This window comes from Pantherophis guttatus, chromosome 7 (assembly GCF_059756535.1).
Source record: "Pantherophis guttatus breed Tessera chromosome 7, ASM5975653v1, whole genome shotgun sequence".
NCBI classification, from domain to species: Eukaryota; Metazoa; Chordata; class Lepidosauria; order Squamata; family Colubridae; genus Pantherophis; species Pantherophis guttatus.
In genome coordinates, this window is record NC_142069.1 from 26,906,399 (window position 1) to 26,933,162 (window position 26,764).

At 38.5% G+C, this 26,764-nt stretch overlaps 1 long non-coding RNA gene across 1 annotated transcript; it reads left to right on the forward strand.

Moving 5' to 3' along the window:
- Nucleotides 1-667: 667 nt before the first annotated feature.
- On the forward strand, nucleotides 668-25,920 carry LOC132712621 (uncharacterized). Its single transcript, XR_009623276.2, has 3 exons — nucleotides 668-734; nucleotides 21,309-21,368; nucleotides 25,423-25,920. It is a non-coding gene; the product is annotated as an uncharacterized LOC132712621 (long non-coding RNA).
- The last annotated feature ends 844 nt before the right edge of the window (nucleotides 25,921-26,764 follow it).

The following is a 26,764-nucleotide window of genomic DNA, read 5'->3' on the forward strand; positions in this document are numbered from 1 at the left end:
AGATTTCACCCCTGGTCCCATCCCTTAGGAAGATACACCTGGTGGGACCCAGAAAAGGGGCCTTTTCTGTGGTTGCTCCAGAGGTGAAATCTAAAAATGTTCGCTACTGATTCTGTGGGTGTGGCTTAATTAGTGGGTAGGGCTTAGTGGTCAGGTGACTCGGTGGGTGTGGCTTGTTGGTCAGGTGGGTGTGGCCAAGTTGACGTCACTTCTTTGCCCTTTTTTAACCTACAAAACACAACACAACACAACTGGCTCACCCACAATGTAAAAGCAGCTGTGCTAGACCCAAAATGGCCCCTGCAACAAGCAGGAACCTCACACAGCCACAAAAAGCCCAAAAAAACAACTTTCACACTTCACACACACAAAATTCCACATACAGCTTTGTGAGATTTTGTGTGTTTGTGTAGTTAGAGTGAAACACTACCGAAACACATAAAATCTCAGAAAGCTGCACAAATATTATTTTATTTTAATTTATTTTTATTTTTTATATAAAAGCAGCTAAATTTAAAACTTCCTAAACTTTCAATGGCTAGGTCTAAAAAAAGAACATCTAAAAAAAAAATCCAATTAACTTTTTTTTTTAAAGCTCCCAAAGGGGAAAAAAACTTACAGGCAGGCAGGTAGGCAGGCAGAAAGAGCTACTCACTGATGAGCTTGATTGCAGGCAGGGAGATTCAGTTGGATTGCAGGGATTACAGCAAGCGAAGCAAGGCAGGCGTGCGAAGGTAAGCAAGCTGGAGGCTGGGGGGGGAAGGGATTTTTCTACCGGTTCTCCGAACTGCCTGCCGCCATTGCTACCTACTCACCCGAGCCGGTCCGAACCGGGAGCATTTCACCCCTGGGTTGCTCCCTCCATCTGCGGCATCATTCCCCCAGATATTAGAATGGCCCCCACTCTAATACTCTTCTAGAAGGCGCTGAAGACCTGGTTCCGTAAACGGGCCTGGGGAACGCAGAGCGAGATGGAGCCCATTAAATGGCTCATGTGATGTCTTGCCACTGGGGTGGGTGGGTGGGGTTATTTTATTATATGATTCTCTCTTCTATTTGTTTTATTGTTTTTATATGAGGTTTTTATATTCTTGTAAGCCGCCTTGAGTTGCCATGTGCGAATCGGCGGCAATATAAATTTCATAAATAAATAAATAAATAAATAAATAAATAAATGAATAAATAAATAAATAAATAAATAATATCTAGAACAATCCCTCTCCCCAGAGTTGTACAGTCCCCTATTTGGTGCAATTTAAATGAGCCCTTATGATCTAGTTCTATTCTCAGGTCTTAGGTTTGAGCAAATGATGTGGTTCTAGTTTTTAAATGATTGTCGTTCCCCCCCACCCCCGACATTTGATGATTTTTTTTATGGGATGTTGTTCATTGCATTTTGTAAGCTGTTCAGTGTTGTGACAGTTTGGAGGCTTTCAGGGAGGATTCATGGCCCTGAAAAAGTGGGGATGGCATTACAGCGAAAATTGGCAGCAGAAAGAAAAGGGAAAGATTGTGAGATCACCCACTTGCCTTCTGGACAGATGCTCTTCAAAAGTAGACTGCAGGAAATGAGGTTTTTATATACAGCTTATGAGTTGAGCAGCTGGAGTCAAAAGATTTTATAAAAAATTAAACTAGGAAAGATGCCTGGACTAGATAATCTTATAATAAATGTTTTGAGGATGAACTCTTACACTCTTTACAAAACACAATGGACCCTGACCTACAGAGGGTTGGAAAGAGGCCAATATAGTACTAATACAGAATGGGACATATTTGACTTTAACAATAAACTAAAACTGTGAGAGATGATGTTTACAAGGGAGAGCTGGGGTGCTGGGTTATAGTGAAATGGCAGTTTCCCCAGAAGGGGAGAGAGATAAGAGGCAGCACAGTCCAGAGCTGGATAGGAGGCAGAAGAAGAGAGTAAAAATAGCCACTCCCTAGAATCTCCCAGGGTATTTCCATAGGTTGGGAGTAGTAAGGGTTTAGACTGGTAAGACTATGTCTGCTATGTGTAAGTAAAATAAAGAAACGAAATGAATTGTTCTACATTGTTCTTGGGCTTTGCCTGACAATTGGCCAATATTATTATTAAATAAAAAGAGACGCAGTGGTTCAGTGGCTAAGAAGCTGAGCTTGTCAATTGAAAGGCCAGCAGTTCAGCGGTTCGAATCCCTAGTGCTGTGTAACGGGGTGAGCTCCTGTTACTTGTCCCAGCTTCTGCCAACCTAGCAGTTCGAAAGCACGTAAAAAATGCAAGTAGAAAAATAGAGACCACCTTTGGTGGGAAGGTAACAGCGTTCCGTGCACCTTCGGCATTGAGTCATGCCGGTCACATGACCACGGAGACGTCTTTGAGGCTTTGAAATGGAGATGAGCACTGCCCCTACAGCCAGAAACGACTACCACACAAGTGCAGGGGAACCTTTACCTTTTTTTATTATTATTTTATTATTAAATAATGATTACAAGTTGTCCACAGTGATTCTAACTGATAGACCAAAAATAATTTTGCAAGGTGTTATTCCTGAGGATCAGTGTGTTTTCCCCCCAAAATAATAATAATAATAATTTTATTTCTATACCGCCCTTCTCCCGAAGGACTCAGGGCGGTGTACAGCCAGTTTAAAACCACAAGACACAACAATAATTAAAAATTAAAATAATTAAATAGATTTGGCTGATTTAAAACTCTAAAAATTAAAATACCCCAATTTAAAATTATTATATTGACAGCCCTGCCTGGCGGAACAACAAGGTCTTCAATGCGCAGTGGAACACCCGGAGGTCGGAGATCTTGCGTATTTCCGATAGTTAAAGGACAATGTTAGAAATGTGTTGCACATTTTTATAATATTTGGAGCAATATAATGAAAAACAAGCCACATTGATTTTCTTAGAGGGGAAAAAGGCAAAGAAGGCCTTTGACAATTTGAACCAGGCTTTTTTGGAGAGAACTTTATAAAATGGCTAAAATCGATTTACATTTCACAGAAGGCACAAATAATTATTAATGGCGATCTAACAAAACTAAGTGAGATACAAAGAGGAACAAGAGAGGAATATCCATAGTGTGCTCTCCTATTTACCGGTATTTGTGTTCTTGAAATACTGAATAAAGACATACAGTAACATAAAAGAAGAGGATTGTGGAAATAAGAATTTAAAAAGAAACTCGTAAGTTAAGGGCTTTGAAGGATGATGGTGTTGGTTCTGGAAGATCCTTTAAAAGGAATTGAAATATTAATGGACAAATTAAAAGAATTTGGTGCATTAGCACCTTTCAAGAATAATAAAAGAAAAGACAAAAATGTTCATAAAATATGCAAATAGAAGATCAAACAGAATTGATTAATAAAATTCATTTATTTATTTGAAAGGAGGTCTGAGAAGACATCTGCACACCCTTCACATCCTGGGCATGAACTGTTTCAATTCTTTCCCTCAGGATAGTGCTGTAGGGCCAAAAAACATAATTTTTCCCCTTTTGCCATCACTCTGCTAAACCTTTAATTCTCTCAGTGCTGCTTAATGTCTTTTAACCCATGCAGTGTGGCTGTAGTATTATCATTTATCCTTCTCATTATTTTCTTTACTCCACCTTTTATCAGCATTATTATTATTCTATTGCTTGCATGTATGCCAAGTGCTTTTGTACCAGAGACAAATTCCTTGTGTCACAATTGGCCAAATTATTCTATTCTATTCTATTCTATTCTATTCTATTCTATTCTATTCTATTCTATTCTATTCTATTCTATTCTATTCTATTCTATTCTATTCTATTCATTTTAAGATTGAGAAGAAGGTAAAATATATGTGTCTCATTATAGAGCCTTGGTAGTACAGGGGTTTAAGGCACCCTGTTATTAAGCTTATTAAGACCAGCTGCCTGCAATTACTGCAGGGTTCGAATCTCGCCAAGGCTCAAGGTTGACTCAGCCTTCCATCCTTTCTAAGGTAGGTGAAATGAGGACCCAGTTTGTGGGGGCAATAAGCTGACTTTGTATAAATATACAAAAGGATGAAGGCTATTGCTGAGCACATTGTAAGCCGCCCTGAGTCTTCGGAGAAGGGCGGCATATAAATCAAATTTAAAAAAAAAAAATAACAAATATTTAATTTAATTTAATTTAATTTCCAATTTATATACCGCCCTTCTCCCTGAGGACTCAGGGCGGTGTACAGCCAAGATAAAAAACATAGAATACAAATATTAAAACATTTAAAAATATATATAAATTTGGCCCGAAAGTTAAGAATCACAGACTAATTAAAAGAATTTAAAAATTTCTTCTTAAGCCAACCCGGCTTGCTGAAAAAGATGGGTTTTCAGGGAACGGCGGAAGGCATTGAGGTCCTGGATTCTTCTTATCTCCGGGGGCAACTGATTCCAGAGGGTGGGAGCCCCCACAGAGAAGGCCCTCCCCCTGGGGGCCACCATCCTACATTGTTTGGCTGATGGCACCCTGAGGAGGCCCTCTCTGTGGGAGCGCACGGGTCGATGGGAGGTCGTCGGTAGCAGCAGGCGGTCTCGGAGATAGCTAGGCCCTATGCCATGGAGCGCTTTAAAGGTGATAACCAACACCTTGAAGCGCACCCAGAAGACCACCGGGAATAAAATGAATGTTTTGCTGTATGATGTAATGTTTCAGACAATAACTGTTTTGACAACGAATGCCCTATTGAACAGTGGCAAGATGTATCTAAATTATATGTGTATGTATATGTGTGTTTGTGTGTGTATACATTATATTACATTACTATATATAGCCATGATGGCGAACCTATGGCATGCGTGCAGGAAGTGGCATGCAGAACCATCTCTCCGGGCAAGCCAGCCATCGCCCATTGCTCTTCCAGGTTCCAGCGCACACATGCGCGCCGGCCAGCTGGTCTTCCCAGGTGCAGGAGTGCCAGAAACTGAAAAAGCAGTTCTCTGGAGTGCATGCGCATGCATGCATGCTGGCCAGCTGGTCTTTGCTCATGCATACGCGCAAGAAACCGGAAGACCAGGTGACCGGCGTGCATGTGCACGCTGGAAACCGGAAGCTCAGCTCTTCCAGTTTCCAGTGCTCCCCTGTGCACACGTGCATGCTCCCAGTTCAGCACTTGGTGCCAAAAAGGTTCGCCAATCTTCCAATATATAGGAAGAGTTTGAGATAGTCTGTAAATTTAATAAAGAAATAAAAATAAACCTTGTAAGGCAGGTTGATGTGAGTGACCAAAGCCACCTATGGAATCTGTGAGGCTGATCTTAGACCTGGGTCTCCCTTGGGGCCAGTCTAACTTTCACCCTTACACTAGTGGTGGGTTGCCCCCGGTTCGCACCGGTTCTATAGAACCACTAGTAAAACCGGTGGGAGGCTCCGCCCACCGACCCCGACGTCATCAAAATCCTTCTGCTCATGCGCAGAAGCTTCTGTGCTTGTGCAGAAGAGTGTGCACGCGAGTGAACCGGTAGTAAAGGTAAATAGAACCCACCCCTGCCTTACACCATACTGGCTAGACAGAAAGGATTACTTTTGGAGTTCAACTAATAGTATTTCAATCCAGATCAATTAGATTTACATTGGAATTCTACTGATAGCAAATGACTTAATTTTAGGGAAACTAGCTAAGGCAGCTTTACCCCAGCTGGTTCCCTTTAGATGTATTAGGAAAGGACAAATAGTAAGTAGATAAATATTTTGTTGGTTATCTCTATCAGAATATATAGTATTGTTTCAGCCTCGGAGGCTTTTCTCTTTTATTTAAAACTTGATCAGTGGATCTTCCATCCTGATATATCACCAATGAAATAATATGATAAACCCAGATCATCAATTAGTTCCTAAACAAATTTCATTTAATTTTCCTTTTCAAATAAACCCAATTTACCTGCATGGAGGTGTGACAAGTCTGATTAAACCCTGCTGGGGAGGGGGGAAGAAGCAGGGAAGAAAACAAGAAGAGGGGCATTTTATATACTATACCTGGTAAGATATCAAAGTTAAAACGAAGTTCCTCAGTACTTCTATTAATCATTCAAAGGTGGCCTCATTTCAAACATCCCTCTCTAATTCTTTAATTAGAAAGATAATTAGTTCTGATTCTGATGAAGGAGGAAATTTAAAGGTCAGCCTTTATTTTTTTTTAAAAAAAATTAAACGAAGGAAATTAGAAAAATCTAGTGAAGATAAGTAAGCCTTGTATCTGTTGTTTCCTGTACAATAAGACATTTTCTTAGCCAGATGGCTAGGGAATTCTGAGAGTTAAAATTCACACATTTCAAAGTTGCCAAGTTTGAAAAACGCTGCTCTCGTTGTCTTCATTTCGCAGAGAATCTCATTGCCGGTATTTTCCATCACATAGGACTTTGACCATCAGTTCAATCAGCTTCTATAGTTGAGAAGGATATTTGGGACAATCTGACTTTTAAAAATGTTTACATCATGCTTTGCTATATAGTGTATAGCATTGGTAAATGGAGGGTTAAAATTTAAAAAGCATTTATATTTGGCAGGTAAAGAGCTTTCCAAGTTATAGGAAAGCTGTAAGCTACAGAACACTGTGGGGTGGTTGCATATCAAAGGAATGTTTTGTAACAAATGAAATCAAAAGCTATGCTTCTCTAATTGTCCTAATTCTCACATTCATCCTGAAAATTAAATATTTTTCCACAGAAAATGAGAAGATAACAAAACATGACTCCTCTGATCAAGGAAGTCATGTTGTTGTTTTTTTTAATGGCCTTTCTTACCTTTTTGTTACAAGGAATTCTTTTCAAAATATTAGCACAAACAGAGTTCAGTGTAGGAGAAGAATTTAAATTGAAAAGCCTAAGTTGGAGGTTGGATTAGAAGACCTTGAAGGTCCCTTCCGACTCTGTTATTCTGTTCTGTTCTCTTCTGCTCTGTTCTGTTCTATCCCTAATTCTATTCTGTTCTGTTCTGTTCTGTAGGAAAGGTATCTTCTTCTAAGTGTATTTGTTTCCAATCCTTTTCTCAAACATATTTCACCCATGTTTTCAACATATTTCATTTGAAGCTATTCTGTTAATGACTTAACCTATCTAATAATGACATTACTTGGTTATGTTCCACATATACATACACACAGACACAGACACACACACAGACACACACACATCTGGGTGTGTTTATTTCTCTTGCATGTATAATGGCATTTTCTGGGGGATATATTACCTTTAGAAGAATGTATCCATTGGAATATGTGCATGTTATTTATTTTAAAGATAAAATTTGAACAGATGTTTTATTTACTTATTCATTTAGTCTGACAACCTGTCTGACCAAAGACTTCTAGATCAGCTTATTCAGAGGATGCATTCAGCAGCTTGAGGTGTCCTACAAATATTGGAGATTACTTATTACTAGCCCTAAATATTTGTCTCCAGGCTATTCAAAGAGCCAAGCCATCTTTAAACAATAGCACAGTTTTTTCCTTTTTTTCAACTGCCATTCACTGAAGCCTGTGATGTAGTTATAGCTCTGTGTTATAATTCAAATCTTTCTGTGGCGTTTGACATCTAAATCTGATGTGGTGTCTCATAATAGTTCCGAGATGAGTGTTTAGCATCTCTAAGCTGCATGAATTTCTGTCCCAGAATACTGATGCTTAGCTAACTCCGATGCACTCTTCGCTCATGATTCAACATCCAGGGTATAAATCAAGCCAGCAGAGTGAGACTGAGGCCTGTTGCTTGAAGATAAAAGTCTGTGGCAGATTCTTTTCTGTTTCTTTACTATTTTTCAATCAATTACCTTTCAACTTTAGAGACAGCAATATTGATTCTCAGATCTCTTGCTCTCATACTCATCAATAGAAGTTCAAGGTTGTTGAAGTTAGCATTTATCTTATTGATTTGATTCCTTCAGCTCTTGCAATGAACATCATATAGACCATTTTTATTAATGACACAGCCAAAGATGTCTTTAATACAAAAATTGTAGCATATGCCATGGGGCACTTTTCATTAAAATTCTACATTTCCTTCTTCTGAGAAGTGGAATAGTTATGATTCAAGGATTTAAGGGTTCCAGCATATGTTATTTGATGCTGAAGATATATAATGGGAAATTAGGAATATAAATCAGAAGTTTCTCTTTTTTGAACATTGGTGGGATAATTGGAAATGTAGCGACTACATTCTATTTATATGGTCATTCCTTTTACAAACATGATTTTGGATGACTAACAACATTGAAAAAGCAATAAAACAAAACAAAAACAAACAAAAAATCCAAGGAACAAGCAGAATCAAAAAACTATGATAATTGAGGAAACCTGCTACCCTCCAGCTGGGTTTAACTAATTTTCCAATGATCAGGAAAATAGCCAAGTTGTGTTGACTTTCTGAAAAGTTAATAGAGTTGGACTTAACCTGATTTCACATGATGGTGTTCTAGAACAGGGGTCTCCAACCTTGGCAACTTTAAGCCTGGCGAACTTCAACTCCCAGAATTCCCCAGCCAGCAAAGCAAAGCTGGCTGGGGAATTCTGGGAGTTGAAGTCCACCAGGCTTAAAGTTGCCAAGGTTGGAGACCCGATTCTAGAGGACAGCAACTCTTACAAAGGCACACTTCCTGAGTTCTCCAAGATGGCATTCTCTAATGGTTGGGACCTAGTGTATTCCTTTCCTGACAGATCAAATGAGACTGGTAGACAAATATGGAAAGAGCTAGTTCCTCAGGTAACTCAGCCTCATGTTCTCTAATGCTTTATAGATGACAGCCAATAACTTGAATTGCACCCTAAGTCTACAATAAACCACGACAGTTTGTGAAGGAAAGATGTAACGTGTCTCTATATCTACCCATAACTGGACATTCCATCACTTTCTGGACCTATGGCAGCTTCCAGAATTTTTCAAGGGCAGCCCTATGCAGAGCACATTGCAGTGATCCAAATGAAAGGTGATCAAAACATGAGTGATTGTACTAATTGTCTCCTGATCTGGAAAGGTGCAATTGGCAAATAACACGAAAATCATTCCAGTGAGTTGCTGCATGTAGATGTTAAAAAGGAGCAGAAAGTTGTTGAGCACTGAGGACCCCACACAAAAGGGGGTATAGGTTAAAACTCTTCCCCATCAACACTGACTGGAACCCAACCTGAAGGAGGAAGAAAAACAATTTGCTCCAAACTCCCAATGCTTAGAACCAGTCCAGTATACCATGATTGATAAAATTGAAACTGAGTGATCAAGAGGCAAGGATGGGCAAACTCCCTCCAGACATAATCCACGAACATGATTAATATCATCTTGACCCCATAGGTCTGTAATCCTACCAAAAGAGGTCCAGATAATCTTATTGATCCAGGGATCTTTGCAATTGTAGCTTGACCACCTTCACAACAAATTTTCTAAAAAAATGTTCATAATGGTCAAGTCCAGAGATGGCTTTTTGAGGAGGAAGTGACAGGACTACCTCTTCTTTTGGGATAGTTTCACCATTGCCCATTCTACACATCATCAAAAAATCATAGCAAGAGAACATGGATCTACAATAGAGTTCATAACTTAAGGAACTCTAATCATTTCCTCAATACTAATTAGCATGAAATTCAGCCCAGATAACCAAATGAGGTTCAACCTTGGTCAACTTCACAGGGCATGCATCATAATCTGAGTAAAACCTGGAAGGAATCCAAATGTGCTTATCAACCAGATGCCTAAAAATAACCAGATGCCTCACATCAGCCTTGTAAATCAGACTCCAACCCTTTCTTCTCCATAAGGAACTGGACTACTCAAAACACAGCAGCCGGATGATTATCTGCAAATTCAAAGAGGACAGAAAAGTATTTACACTTCCCTTCCCTTACTGTCACAAGGCAGTAATAATGGTTCTAGCTCATGCTCCATTAGATTCATGCCTCATTATCCTACAGCACACTCTAAGCATTTAAGAAAATAGACAGCAATGGGTATTTTCACAAAATGGCTCTTCCAGTGAACACTGGGAATCACCTATGCTTACTTGTGATTTTCAGATTTGCAAGATTCTGTTGATGTAGTCTTACAATAAAGTAGAATGAGCTCATCTTATCATGATTATCATCTAGTCAACTTGGGAAGCTGACATCAGTCTTACAAGTGCGAAACTACACAATATACTGCCTGATAAGTTCAGTAGATTCTTTCCAGATTTCTTTCTTTGCCTGTTATCCACTTATGGGCTCTCACCCCCACCCCCTTGGATCTGATTGTTCCCTAGGCAGTATTTCTTCCCCTCATCACCCAAGGTCATTCTCACATACTATTACAATTGCAGAGATTCTGTCAATTAAAAAAAAAATGTCTACGTGGGCCCAAAAATATTGTTAGGAGATAAAATTATGCTGAGGTTTAGTGTTTTGCTTTACAGCATGTCAGAATTTTCACTGGGGTTGTTGTTGGGTTTTTTATTGGTAATTGCAGAATCTTTAATTAAATAAATAAAACAGTGTGATGTTTATAGTCACATTAATGCCCACAGACACCACATTACAGGCCCAATGCATAAATCAATATTCTGGAGAGATTCCCAGATATGAGGGCAGAAAAAACAGCTCTATTGAAAATTGACTATCCAGTACAAGCTTTAAGGGGAAGGAAGTATCAAGACAAAATAATTGTTTGCTACACATGCGCTTCTTTCAGATTATATATAAAAGAAGAGCTGCAGATAGCAAAACAATTCAAGCTTCTTGAAAATTAAAATAGTATGAAAAAATAAACCTATATATCTAATGTTATAGCTCTGTTGTTGTGATTTCTTTAAATTATGCAGTTTTGTTTCACAACTTTGTAAATTTACACAGCTATGTAAATAATATTTTAAAATATTAGTTTGATTATTGTATTAGAACATGTTGTTATGTAGTTATGAATGGTCAGTTTTTGAGGTAAACCATAAATATAGAGATGGTTTATCTTTACTAAGTATTTGGAAGACTTAGAAGGGCCCGGGTGCTCAGGGCATCACTTGAGTTCCAACAGAACTGGATTAGAACAATTCTCTAGAAGATTACACATCTCTTTTTTTTATTTTTATTTTTATTTTTTATTTTTATTTATTTTTATATGCCGCCCTTCTCTGGAGACTCAGGGTGGCTTACAATGCGTTAAGCAATAGCCTTCATACTTTTGTATATTTTATACAAAGTCAGCTTATTGCCCCCACAACCGGGTCATCATTTTACCCACCTTAGCAAGGATGGAAGGCTGAGTCGACCTTGAGCCTGGTGAGAATTGAACTCTTAGGGTAAATAAGAATCTAAAAATTCTTTACATAAATGGTGGGTTTATACCGGTTTAGACCAGTTCAGGTGAACCGTTAGCTCTGACTATCAGCCGTGATTGAGCTGGTTCACTCTGATTTTGAAGTGGGCCCACCCTCCCACCCCTGTTTTATACTCACCTATATTTTCGTTTCCGAAGCCCAGCTGATCGGCGCAGCAGAGTGGATTGCCATGCCTCAACTATTTTCCTTGCCGGCACGCGCTTAGCTAACCGGTTGTTAAACCGGTAGGATCCCACCCCCTTTTACATACCTCTAGGTATGTAATGATTTCATGTTATGTTAGGATTAAAGACTATAAGAGGTTTTAACCCACAAAACCCTACAAGACCGCATTCTGCCACCGATTGCCTCCCACCGACCGGTACGCTCACACAGAGAGGGCCTCCTCAGGGTGCAGTCAGCCAAACAATGTAGACTGGCGACCCCCAGGGGGAGAGCCTTCTCTGTGGGGGCCCCTGCCCTCTGGAATGAATTACCCCCGGACATACGAAGGATCCCCGACCTCCGTGCCTTCCGTCGTGCAGTGAAGACCCTGTTATTCCAGCAAGCCGCTCTGATGGGATAAATGATTTTAATTTGGTCTTAATGGGGTTTTAAAATTGGTTTTAAAATGAGAGTTTAAATTCGGCCCATGATTTAATTATTTTAATCTGCTCTTAAATTCTATTTTTGTACATTGTTTTTATTATGGCTGTTCACCGCCCTGAGTCCTTCGGGAGAAGGGCAGTATATAAATAAAATAAAATAAATAAATAAATAAATAAAATACTGGTGTCCTAGTCATACAGATCCATGGAAGGACTTGTTACCACCTAATGACCCAAGGAGATTGAATGCTACCTATTCCCTACCTGAAAACTTTGAGGAAGAAGCTACTCTGTTGAATGGGTATGCTCAGGAAAGGACACGGTCCCAAAACCTCATCACCATAAAGCATAATGTGACTCCCAATATCATGATTTCATTTTGATCTTATTCCCAAGCCCACTTTCCAGTTGCTGCAGTCAGCCATGCTTTCACAAAGGAATATTGTTCCTTCTTATAATACTAATACTGTTATCACCAAAATTTTTAACAGCATCAGCCACAACAAACAGATCGACTTGATAACAGAAACACAACTGTTTAAAGACACCCAACTTTTATTTAGTTCCCCAAAATAATGTTTAGTGCTCCCCCTGCTGGTTGTGAAGCAATAGTTTAATCTCCTTGTACATTTAAACAAATACTGTGAGACTATTATGGTTTGAGGACATGATTATTTTCTAAAAGTGAACTAAAAAATCCCTATTGCATCATAGGGAGCACATAAATATTGCTGCAGCTTGATTAACTGAAAGCAGCATTATATGAATAATTTCCAGAGTAGAATGTAAAAGAAAAAATAACCAGTTAGTAGATTCCATTTATAAAAATTTGGATATCATATTTAGATTTGATGTGCTTCATTTTCCCTCTTAAAAGCTTATCTGCCAACCCCTCCAGCACCCACATTGCATTCTGAAAACAATCCCACTTTCACACAATGCCCTACAAATTGAATGAATCTTCATACCTAGGTCTGTCTTTATCAATCTGGCAGGACCTGGGTATTTGCAGGACCGCCTTCTGCCGCCGATAGCCTCCCACCGACCAGTACGCTCCCACGGAGAGGGACTCCTCAGGGTGCCATCAGCCAGGCAATGTCGGCTGGCGACCCACAGGGGGAGGGCCTTCTCTGTGGCAGCTCCTGCCCTCTGGAACGATTTGCCCCCGAAGATACGAAGGATATCAGATCTCCGGGTCTTTCGCCGTGCCCTGAAAACTTTTCTTTTCCATCAAGCAGGGTTGGCGTGAACCCCCCCCCCCTTCTTTAGTTTTTTTTTTTTTAGTTTTTTAGCTTTTAAATTGTCAATGTGTTTTAATTTGAATTATTTTAAATTTGGGCCAAAGTTATGTAATTCTTTTAATAATTTTAAATTTTGTATTGGTATGTGTTTTAGTTCTGGCTGTGCACCGCCCTGAGTCCACTAGGAAAAGGGCGGTATACAAATTGAATAAAATAAATAAAATAAATAAATTTGGTCCTCTGAAAAACTATATTTTTATTGCTTTCGAAAGCATTTCAAACAAATAAAAGTTGCATGTGTATTTCATATGGGCAATGCTTATTAGAAGACATCAGAGTTTATCTCTTTTTATCTGGGTCCCCTGCAGATGAATTGTGATCTTTGATATGATGCTACTCCCCAAAGTTTTCACCAGCCTGGAAAACAGAAGCATTGTCAATAAATATTTAGTAGTTCTACAGCACAGCTAGCATTCTGAAGAACCAGCGTAGGAGGCTGAGCCATCAAAAGTAGCAATCTGTGGGACAGACTGCAAGACTTGCTATGATGGATCTGCAGGATTTTTCCCTTATTCTGATGGTCTAATTGGAAGGACAAGAACTTGGTGTGCCCAGTGGTGGGATTCAGCCAGTTCGCACCACTTCCAGAGAACTGGTTGTTAACTTTCTGAGCAGTTTGGCAAACTGGTTGTTGGAAGAAATCATTAGGGCAGAGAACCGGTTGTTAAATTACTTGAATCCCACCACTGGGTGTGCCTATTAGAATACGTCAGGGATAGCTCCTTAAGTGCTTTGTTCTATACTTCTTGAACCATAGACAGGGATTACAAAGAACTCTAAAAGTAAAAGGAACAAGAAAATTCTCACCTAATGTAGAATCTGCTTCTTATTACTTTTTTTCACCTATCTGGTGGTGGGTATGATTATTGATCTTCTATCATTCAATCAGAACTCTTTTCAGACCAGGATTGTTGATTCTTATGACATTTTCATTTAACTTTGATATCTGCCCTACATGCACAGATTGCTCCAATAATCCCTGTCAGAGTGTCATACCTTCTAAATTTCACTAAATCTTATCCCAGAAAGTGCCATAAAATGAACTCCACAGATTTGGTTCTATTCCCCATGTCTAAATTAGCTTTGTTCAGATTAAATCATTGTACTCTCTCCGAAACTGCTGCATTCCTTTTTATTTAAATAAATATTCAACAAAAAAATTGCATCTGCTTTTCTCCTTGATGTCTTTCATTCTCTAAGGGCAACAAATCAAGTATACTCTGAAATTGGCATCCCATATTGAACTGGCTGCTGGCGCTATCATCATTAAATCAAAAAGACCTACATGAATCTCTAAGAAAATGGAACCATGAAAAATTAACTACGTAGATTTATGGGGAACAAATCATACGCCATTAACCTAATCATTCTGAAGTCAGATTGCAAGGTTAATGACAGAAAAAAGGCTCTGTGTTAACAATGGGTGGAGGGTAATTCATACTTAAAATTGCTCTCTGAACTTTAAATAAACAAATCATGGTCAATACTTTGGGGGAAGTTATCCAATGGACATCCTAGAGCTTCAAGTTAAAGTGCTGTTTTATTAAACACTTTTATAAATGATCCGAATTAAGAATTCAAGATCCAGCTAATGAAATCCTCAGGGATATTAGATAAAAATACAGTATGAACATAAACATGATGTAAATTCCATTCTGTTTTCTGTATGCTCTTATACCAAATCCTTTAATGAAATTATTTTGTGCTACAGAGGTGTGAAACCGCAAATAGGAATTTGACATATGGATATAGAAATAGGTACTTGCAAATGAGGTCTGGGGTGAGATGGGGAGAAATGCTGCTTTTAAAAGTAAGTTAAATAATGAAAAATATACTTGCTGTAATATGCAGAAGAAGTTTCTACGAGAGCCATGTTTGACATAATTGGGAGCTCATCCATACACTATGTAAAATCTAGTGGTAAAATTCTGGTTTCTAATGTCTTCGTCATTTTACAAAATCCATAGGGTTGCCAGGTCTGCTTCCAAAAAATAGCGGACAAGCGGGGTGGGGGGGGGAGGTTAAGTAGTAAATTTTTTTAAAAAAAATTACAATTAAATTATATATTTTCTTACAAACATTTTAACATGCCATTTTAGGTCAGTCGACACAAGCTACAATACATTTAAAAAATGTGAACTGTACATAATTTTTTAATATATTTTTATTTTAATCTCATCATTAATTTTTTCGGAGAATCGAGTTCAATGGATATTCGATCTTTGTCTCATTCTAACTTATGAAAAAAAAGACAAAACGCGATTCTCCTATCCTTATTCTCTTAGACTGTACAGCTTTAGATTACGTACCATTTCATCATAAAGCTTTTAAATAAAAAAATGTCCACTATTTTGTGAAAAAAAATAGTGAACATAATGTGAAAAAAGCGGACTGTCCGCTCAAATAGTGGACACCTAGCAACCTGGAATATGCACACACAGTATAACCCAACCTTGTATTAGGCACTTTGTGTTAGGGTGTCTAGGTAAGGAAGGCATTTTCATTATCTTAATACCATTTTTGCTATTACCTTCTCCTCATCCTTGCACTGAGGAAACATGTCTTTAGCAGAGAGGCTCTTTATGTATATAGGATCCCCCAAATTAAGGCTAAACTAAGACCTGAGCAAATTAGGCCCCGTTTTGGGGGATAGGATTAGAGTTAGGGTTAGGCCTATTGCCAACAAGTGTCATATAATAGCATTCTTACACTCCTGTGATTTGTGTTAGTTGTGTCTCATTAAATGGTGCCACATTTTCCTCACAATTTCTATTCATGTAGACAAAAAGTATAAGAAACAGAGAAGAAAAAATTATCATCTTCTATTTCAAACATGCTTCCCCCCCATTAGGCTCAACTGCATTATTGATGCCTTTAAATAAATAATAATTTCTTCCAGTTAATATCAGAGGTCAGGCTAGAGACACTGAATGACCCTCAGGACTTCCCATGGGCTCCTATACTGGAGAAAAACCCTTCACATGATTAATACCTGGAAGAGCCTTTAGTGATTGCTATTTCCAGGCAAGCAGAGAAGATGATGTGCTAAAAATGTATTTAGTAAAAGAAATATTCCACCTGTATGTGTATAATATTGTTAAAATGAGTAGGGATTCTATTAAGTATACACAGTGCTTTGGATTTAATTGTGAAGAGATATTTTGGAACGAGGAGGAGGTCAAAGATCAAAAGTCTCTTTTTCCAGGATGTCCCAAAAGTATTTTTCCAAGAGGCTTTCTGGTTTTTCTTTGAAGACATTTTGCTTCTCATCCAAGAAGCTTCTTCAGCTCTGACTGGATGGTGGAGAATGGAAGGATTTATACTCCTTGCAGACAGCTGGTCATTTGTAACTTTTTAGTGGATGATTGAAGCACTTGGAGGTTTATCAGTGTCATCAGGGTCACCTGAATAGTGCAAATGGATGTGGAGCCTCTTTGGAACTGTTGAAAGGACTGTGTTGTATTAGAGAGATTTAACAAGACTTGAAAGTAGAACAGATGATTGGAGAATCAAAGTGATCAGGTTGATAAGCTAAACTTCTCCAGCTACCAACTTCTAGAATACCTATACAAAGTTCACAAAGTTTTCTGACTAGAAATTTTGAAAACTATTGATTAACAGCTCTGGGGTGTCCTACGTTGGCCATTAATTCTACCATACACCTTGACTTTATTGGAGATGGCATCATCTCTGAGCTGTGGAGATGGAGAGAAAGACATGAGAAAGAGGGTCTTCTCATACTGTCCCTGTGATTCTTCTTCACCTGGCTGTAGTTCATCCCACCTGGGTTGTAGCAATGGGGCTTTTCTATCTTCATGTATTTCCAAATAAACATCAAATGCAACAAATGTCTGCTCTAACTCATTGATAGTTGGGCTAAGCCCATATTCTACATCTCGGACAACACTTGCTTTTCTTTTTAATGTGACGATTTACTTAATTACTCAGTAAGCTTTCAGCATATGTTCAGGAGTATATCTTTTAGCAAGGGCTGCTGCTGAATTGTAATGTCTAAGCAGCCACTTTATCTATACGTGATGATTTGATGGAAAAAAAGAGATGGTCCAAGCTCAGACTCCTTCATTCTCGTGTGGAACTATTTCTATGCAGCAGAGCCCTTTCTTTTTTTTCTAGATGAAGAAAGAATACAATATAATACCCCAGACTGATTATCCATATTATGTAGATTACCCTACATGTGCCATAAGCAAGTAGAGAGCAAGGTGTCCTTTGCTAGAAAAGCCTGCTGTGCGTGGAATTAGTTCCATAATAATAATTAAAAAAAAAAAAACAGAGAGTTCAGACTCCTGGCTGTTAAGTAGATTGCAATACCTCTCTTAACACAGGCCATTTTATTTTCAAGTTATGTCCACATTTAGACACTCCAATACCTTTTAAGTACAGCACATTAGAATTCATTGCAAGACTGTTCGTTCACTGTTCCTTCCCACTATCCCCTTAAGGGCTTCTACCCTTTGCAGAGAAGCTATGGAACATTTCCGAAACACACTCATATTAGCATGCTGTTCACATGGTGACCATGGTGTGAAGGGTACCCAAAGAGACCTAGCAGTTTTAGACATCCCTCCACTAACCGAATACTGCCAAAAAGACATAATCGCACAAACCCTAACCTTTTATATATATGAAGGTTGGCTAAAACTCCAATCAGGAAGATCTGGAGAATTGTAAACATCACAAAGGCCCTGGGTGAGTTCAAGACATTTTCTTGCCTGGAGCAAAGGAGCCCGTCTGTGCTTTGATTCAAGGTGAATAGCATAGAAGGTAGAACAAGCTATGCTGTCTGAAACAGAATATCTTACAAACAGCTGTCCCCATTCCTGGTAATAAAGGACCACAAAAATGAATGGGCTCATTTGAGTTGGCTCATTTGATTTGACTCTGCTCACAACAGAATACCTTATGCTACCAGGCTTGAAATTTTGGGCTTAGACAATTTAGAACTACTTCAATCTGACCTAAGTGTAGTACACAAAATTATCTGTTACAACGTCCTACCTGTCAATGACTATTTCAGCTTCAACCGCAATAATACACAAGCACACAATAGATACAAACTTAAGGTAAACCACTCCAAACTTGATTGCAGAAAATACGACTTCAGCAACAGAGTGGTCAGTGCCTGGAATGCACTACCTGACTCTGTGGTTACATCCCCAAATCCCTATAACTTTAACCTTAGATGATCTACTTCTGACCTCACCCCATTCCTAAGAGGTCTGTAAGGGGTGTGCATAAGCGCACCTACGTGCCTACCGTCCCTGTCCTACTGTCCCCATTTATTTGTCCCCATTTTCTGAATTCATAATCATGTTTATACTTACATCTGTCTTCACTCTTAACATATATGAGATGTAATTGGAAGGAAGACTTCAAACCAGGGGTGCTATTTTGACAGGTTCTGGAAAACCGGTAGCAGAAATTTTGAGTAGTTTGGAGAATCAGCAAATCAGGTGGGAATGGAGATTTTGCAATATCCTTCCCCCAGGAGTAGGGTGGGAATGGAGATTTTGCAGTAATCTTCCCCTGCCATGCCCACAAAGCCATGCCCACCAAGCCACACCACATCCAATCAAGCCATGCCCACAGAACCGGTATTAAAAAAGAATGAATTCCACCACTGCTTCAAACTGTTATTTTGTAACATTATTTTGAATTGTGTCTTCCTTTCTAAAAATAAAATGTTATTTTTTAAAATAATATTTAATTTTTTTGAAAGGAACTAGAACTCAGTAGAACTTCTTCAGAACATACACAAGCAACATTAATGAGCAGAAAGCAAGCCAGCTAGCCAAGCCATAGAGTATTAAAAAATTGAAATAAAACTTCAGGAATGGGAACACTTTGTACTTATTCACTGAACCCAGTGAATGCCAGTTATATCCAGTTACAATTATAGGCTCTTTGACACATGGACATATCATAAATATGCTCTAGTAATCCATTTTTTAAAAAAACTCTCCCCGTGAAGTTGCCTTCATTTTGTCCCCAGCATATAGGTGAGTTAGGGTCATCTTTAGATGTACTAACACTATAGTGTGTTTTCTCTTTATTTTGACACGGTCCAATGGCAGTCTCAATATATATATATAAAATGCATTAGGTTTTGTCATTATGTTAGAGGATAGTCAGATGATTGGCAATGACTGTGAACAAAGGTCCACAACAAACTTCTTTTCAGAATGTTTTTTTTTTCCTACTGAAGCATCAGTAAAATGCAATTCAACTCACCAGTTGCAATTGTTCTTAATCCAGAAGCTTTACCAAACTGTCAAAAAACAAATGCACTCCCATACAGAAAAGATTAATCCCCTTTTAGGCAATTATCTAGAATGATTGTACGTTTATTTGTCTTTATTCAGCATTCCCCCATTTCTAACTATACAGAAGGGTTTCATCATAAAACAAGCTAATTTTTTTTCGCAACAATGAACATGTGTTGCACTATTTAAATAGGACTTAACATAAAGGTTATAAATACAAGTTTACTTGCTGGGATCAGCTGTGGTTTCCAGTCAAGTAGCAAATCCAGGAAATATAAAATGTTATTCGGGAAAACAATTTTTAATTAAAAAGAACATCTGTGAAACTCTTGTTATTTTTTTTTTTAAAGGAAAAAGGAAACAGGCTCAAGTGAATATGAGAAAATTTGATGATTCAATATTGTTGACTCAATAAAAACACCCGAATAGGAGGAAATGTTACCACTACTTAATTTACAATAAATAATATCAGTGTGCATTGAGCCGTGTTCTTCTTCTAAACTAAGGGAGAAAAAAGAAACATGATTGATAGCCAATAGACTTTTGAAATTCATTTATATTTCGCTTAGAATGATTGCTGTATATCTAAATTATGAATGGAATTGTAATTAAGATTGGGATGACCAAGTTGATTCTCCTTTGTGGTAGTGAAGAGGTCAAAGAAATATTTTTGAAACTATAGGCAGATATCCATTAGCTATAGTTCTTTCATTCCTGTTTGCCAAACTCTCACCAATACTAACAATCCTATCTTTAGTTAATGGGGCCTCCATAAATATTCACGTATGAATTATATGAAAAACTGACTACAGTGTCACGGGATTAAAATGGGTGGAAAATTCTGCATATCCAGTTCTGCGCAAATGTCGCTTCACATATAGAAGTGACTTCTACATAGATTAAAGTCAGTAGACACAAGAGATGCCTGCAAAGAGGGTTTTAAAGTCAGTAGACACAAGAGATGCCTGCAAAGTCAAGATGACAACCACAACCATGAGATCCAAGCTCCACCTTCTTTATATATGTTGCAACATATGTAACAAAGAATAGGATAGGATAGGATAGGATAGGATAGGATAGGATAGGATAGGATAGGATAGGAGAAGAGAGGAGAGGAGAGGAGAAAAGAGAGGAGAGGAGAGGAGAGGAGAGGAGAGGAGAGAAGAGAAGAGAAGAGAAGAGAAGAGAAGAGAAGAGAAGAGAAGAGAAGAGAAGAGAAGAGAAGAGTTGGAAGGGACTTTGGAGGTCTTCTAGTCCAACTCTCTGCTCAGGAAGGAAACCCTATACCATTTCAGACAAATCTCAGTCCAATTTCTTCTTAAAAACTTCCAGTATTGGAGAATTCATAACTTCTGGAAATTTCTTCTTAGTTCTAGGTTGCTCCTCTCCTTGATTAGTTTCCATCCATTGCTTCTTGTCCTGCCCTCAGGTAATGATTTTGATCATAGGATCATGGTTGCACTATTGAGGTTTTTTTTTTGACTTCCTGCAGACCCCAACCCCAGTGGATCCATCAGCATAAGAAAAAAATGGGCTTAATCCTGAACTCCTTTCCAGACGTGTGGCTGTTCACTCAATAAAAATAAAAAGAAACATAGAACATTGTAGAGCCTGAATCATGGGCAATAACTCGGCAAGTCAGTAATAGTAACAGAGTTGGAAGGGACCTTGGAGATCATCTAGTCCAACCCCCTGCTCACGCAGGAGACCTGTACTAGGGATTCGAACTGCTGAACTGCTGACCTTTCTGATTGACAAGCTCAGCGTCTTAGCAACTGAGTCGGACTGAAGTCTCAGCTCTGAATGTTCCTTGAGTCACTCTTTCCCTGTTACACTTTACAGGCTGCTTCTATGAAGAAAAATGGGAAGAAAAAGCACAATGTCCATTTTTAACTCCTGAAGGTAAGAAGGAAACATATAAATCTAATGAATAAGTAAATAAATAAGAAGACTTGGTGCTGGGGTCAGTTATAATATTACCAGAAGCACTCATTAACTTGAACAAATTATTTAATTAAGGATAGCAGTCTTGTTAGAGATCCAAGGAGATTTTTTTTGTCCTGTGGCGCTTTTTGCATAATCCAATTGAACTTCATCGAATTTTAAAAGTTCCAAACTGGAGGCCAATCCGCGGGGACTTAGGGTTAACAAGAACAGCTTGTTTGAAACCTTCCTAACTAATTTATATCCCCTTGGATAAATCTTGGAATAATGTCCAGCTTTATGGTTTGACTCCTGAATACTTTCAAATAATATATTCGCATATACCATTAAATATAAAAAAAGTTGAAGAGGTACTCAAGCTTGATGAAAATTCCCCTACTGTTAAGTGGATGGTTTATTAACGCTTGGTAACAGAGGACAGCATTCAGTTTACACTTAATCATACGGACGTTTTCCAGCTCCTGTGAGAACTGTCATATACAAGGTTGGTGATAGCAATGTGTATTTTAGCAGTCAATGAGCCTTATATCCAATCCTTATGCCATATTTTTAATTTTTTAAAAATATTTATTATAAATAAAACATATTTTATATTCAATTAGCAACCAAAAGAAAGAAAAGAAAAACAAGGTATTTATTGCTACCTCCCCTTTTGTTAGTATAATGACACAATGTTTAGAGCATTCAGATGAACAATATTTCTATGACTTTCACAATTCAGGGTGGAGCAGAAGGAAATAAATGAGAAGACCCTGGGAAAGGAACACATGACTAGCTGGCATGGGTTTACTGCTGGTCAACTGGTTAACCCTTATTGGGGAGATATAGCTTGAGAAAATAATCATTGACTTTGTTCATACTTGTAATTAGTGAAATCTGAATTTATTTGTTTATGAGCTGCAGTGATTAGAATGCAGTATCGCAGGCTAACTGTGCCCACAGCTTGAGTTCAATCCTGACTGGCTCAAGCTTGACTCAGCTTCCATCCTTCTGAAGTCAGTAAAATGTGGATCCAGATTGTTGGGGGCAATATGCTGACATTGTAAACCATTCAGAGAGTGCTGTAAAGCACTATGGAGTGGTATATAAGTCTAACTGCTACTGCTATTGCTATTACTTATTTATAACATTTTATACAGCTGTCCATCTTCCAACCAATGCTGTACAGCTCCCAATCAAAAGTTAAAGCAACATATAAAACCATATTAAATCTATAAAACTAAATAGATTAAAAACAACAAAGACCTGATGCCAAGTCACCTTTCAATGTGTCATTATCCAATGAATCAAGGACTTCCAATGTTCAGTCTTTTCACCCTTAATGCTACCAAACCTATTCATGAAGCTGGATTCATTTCATCTAGCCCACAGCAGCACAAAAAACAAATGTATAGCCAACGTTCCTAGTCTGGCACCTTCTAGATACATGGAATTATATTTGCTCATTCTCATGTGAATTAGAGAGCCTAACATATTTCTGGGGCTCCAAGATTTTGCTTATGTTTGTCCTTCCTGATTTCTATGTATAAGAGGAAAATAATATACCATTAAAAAAAAGACATATATGGTAAATATGATGTCTAAACAAAAGAAAAACACCCCAAGACTAAAGTAAAAAATCCCAAAAAACAAAAATAACAAATTATAATAAATTGATAAATACTAATAACTAGCTAGGAAGCAATTTGTTTTAGTGGTTAAGGCATCAGACTGGAATCCAGGAAACGGTAAGTTCTAGTCCTGCCTTGGATCCAAAGCCTGTTGGGTGACCTTGGGACAGTCACTTTCTTTCAGCCCTAAGGAAAGAGACAATATCAAATCATTTCTGAAAAACTTTTCTAAGAAAACTGGAGGGATTTGCACAGGCAGTCGACACTGACTTGAAGGTGCGCCCACAAACACACACAAAAGAAACTAGCTAATTATAAAGGTGATAATCAATCCTCAAAGCTCCACTGGAAAAGCTTGTTTTCACTAGTTAATGAAAGACCATCAGCAAAAGTAAGATTACTTTCTCCCCAGGAGAGGTAATTCCAAAGTGTTGGTGTTATCATTGAAATAAACTAATTTCTGGACTCATTTCTGGTCATCTTAGGGAGTAGTTGCAGCACAGAAGCTTTAAAATTGACAAAAAGAGGTAATACGACTCTATTTTTCTGTAATTTAATGGGGTAGGTTCATGTCCTCCAATCAGCAGAAGTCAAGAGGAAAGGATTTTTAGGGAAATCCTTCAGAAAGGTAATATATCTTGTAACACCTGCTTCTCGAATGTGTTTCAAAGAAGCTAGCCTAGTCTAATAAAGCAGTGGCACTAGGGACCAATTTTGTGGAAGACAATTTATCTAAAGACCATGGGGAGAGAGGAAGAGGAATGTGCAATCCAGATCCCTCACACGAGCAGTTTACACTAAGGTTCATACTCCTATGAGAGTCAAATGCCTGATGATCTCAGGTGGAGCGGAGGCAATGATGCTAGTGGAGTGGCTGCAAATACAGATGAAACTTCGTTCGCTCACCTGATGGTCACCTCCAGTTATTGAGACCCAGTTCCTAAAAGGCAAAAGACTGATACCAATCCAGGCCCAAAAGCTGAGGACCTCTGTTATAAAGGATTGACAGCCTTGAATTAGACTTGCTACAACAGTTTTATATATAAATTTTTAAAAAATTGTCCATTCTTTCGATGACATAGAACTAAAATTATAACTTTGCTGAATTATGTACATTCCTACCAGTGGTGAAATCTCTGCCAGTCGTCACTGGTTCGCTGCCCATGCATGCACAGTGTGCACCAAACGCACGCTTTGCATGAAGAAATGAGCCGTTTGAAGGTAAGTAGGTAAGAAAGTAGAAGGTATGTAACAGGGGGGAACAGCTGTGCTACGTGATTTAGATTTGCTAGAAAGCAGGATTTCCTGCTTTCTAGCAAATATAAATCACATGGCACAGCTGATTGTTGGAAATACCGGTTTGGACCAACTGGTAGCTTTTTTTTACTACTGGTTCACTGAACCGGTAGATTTTATCATTACCGGTTCGCCCAAACCGGTGCAAACCAGTAGGCTTTCACCACTGATTCCTACATCCCTTGCTATTCCCTTGCAGGGCATAGGAAAATGGGCAGAAATGGAATAAGAAAAAGGCAAGAGATCATTCATTCTCCTTTCCCATACCTTTGATTCTTACAAACCAATCTTTTTTCCATCACATCCATACATCACTACATATCTTGTATTTTATGAATTTCTTTTCCATCTTTCTTTCTGGGAGCTCATCAACATTATCCACCATAGTTTCATAACTTGTCATCTGTTCCTCACACATTTCTTTTCATTCTGATTCCCTGTCATGCCAATCCCATTTACTTCCTGATTCTCTTCTATTGATCCTTCCTCACTCATTCCCTTTATAGGACCAAAATATCTCATTGTATTTTTTCTCAGCCACTTTTGTATTCAATCCAAATTCATTCAACATCACTCATTCTTGACCATAACTACTTCTTAAGTAAATGATTCCTACTGCAGTCAGCTCACTATGATCTTCCCATGACATGTTCAGCTCTTCCATATAACAACCGGGGCAGAAACATCTCTTACACACCACGATTTTCACTTCAATTGACAAGCATTCATTCCTCTTAATAAACCTTAACCTTTCCATCAATATTTGCATATATTTACATTTTCTGTATCCATTTTTCCATGTTCAGTAATCTCTTATTGTGCTATTTTTTTTCTCTGTGTATACTGTATAATTGTTCACTCAGGAAAAAACAAAGGGAAATATTCAGAGCCATGCTTCTCATTCCACATGCTATAAATAATTTGAATTCTTGTTAAAAATATGACATAATCTCAATACAAAAGTACATGTACTTCCAATGTTAAACCAGAATTTAACAATACCACAAGCATTCTAACATCACCACAAGAAAACTCCCACATTACAGTTCCCCAATTTTTCCACTCTGTTTTCTGCACTGACTTTTTCTTCCTTTCCCTTTGTATAGGGGAACAATAAGGATATTCTTCCTATTGTGGAATTTGGCAAGTCCAGGCTATCTAGATCCCCAGGGAAATGCTTTTCCATAAGAGATGTGTCATGACAGAGAAGGAACAACTCCTGGGATCCATCAAATGAGTATGTTTCATGAAGAAGACTTAGACCATGGCCACACTGACAGATTTTATGAGGTGGGTCAAAATAACTGAAGCTCGGCATCCCTGAAATAACCTAGGTAAGAACCAGCATTTTGAATTATACCCAGAAGCTTACTAGAAGTCAGCACAGCTTGCAAAGTAGAGGTCTTAACATGATGTACCCATAATTCCTTGCATCACTGTTTTTTAGATGGATGGAGTGGTCCTGAGTGGTCTTCAAAGGCAGCCATATATACCGCATATTACATAAGCAATCCAAACAGAAGGTGACCAAGTCATAAGTAACTTTGAATAGGACCTCTTTTCCAGAAACTAGTAAACAAGATGGCACACAAGACAAATTTACCCTATCTACAATTAATGATGTGAAATCACCAGATCTAGTCACAGATACGCATTCTTTCCAGGATTAAGCCTAAGCCTATTCTTTTCCATCCACAACAACCAGACTGTCAACCCTGAAGCTGGCCTGGTCGAAGCCAGGTTGGAGCTTCAGTGCTGCCACACTAGACCTGAGGGATAGGGAGTCATAGAAATAGGGAGGGGGGATTAGAGATAGCTGTAGTTGTGTAGTCAAAATAAAATACTTTCTCTTGAGAACCATGAATATTCTCACACCTGGTCGGAGGAAGGGGGAGTGATGCCACCAGACCATCAGAAAGTGCCTTGATTGGACTATATGACTGATTGTTTGGGGTTGATTTACTTTTAATTAGGTGAAAAACCGTGGGACATTTCAGAGTTGATTTTCACCAGATATGTGCCAATATGATATTTCCAATAAAGCTATTCTTTGAGGAATCTACTTGCCTTGGAGTTTTGCTTGATATGGATCTATTACTTGGAACCCTGACACAGACACTGAAAAGAACCAAGATGGAATCACTAGATAACATTACTAAGGATACCTGCCATGTGTGGGAGAGTGAATTCACCCAATGGCTGCGTCTATATATCATGTGGTGAGAGAGTAGAGTCCCAAATAACCTGGCAAAATAGTAGTTTGGGACAAAACTTCTCCCCCACATCAAACCAACTGAAATCAGGCCTGGAGGAGAGAGGAGAATTGCTGCAACACTATGCCGCCCACTCCTGAGGCATCTAAGCAGAGCCAGAAGAAATCCATGATTTATGATACTAAAATCAACTGAGAGATCAAGGAGAGCCAGGACTGATGCATCACCACCACCT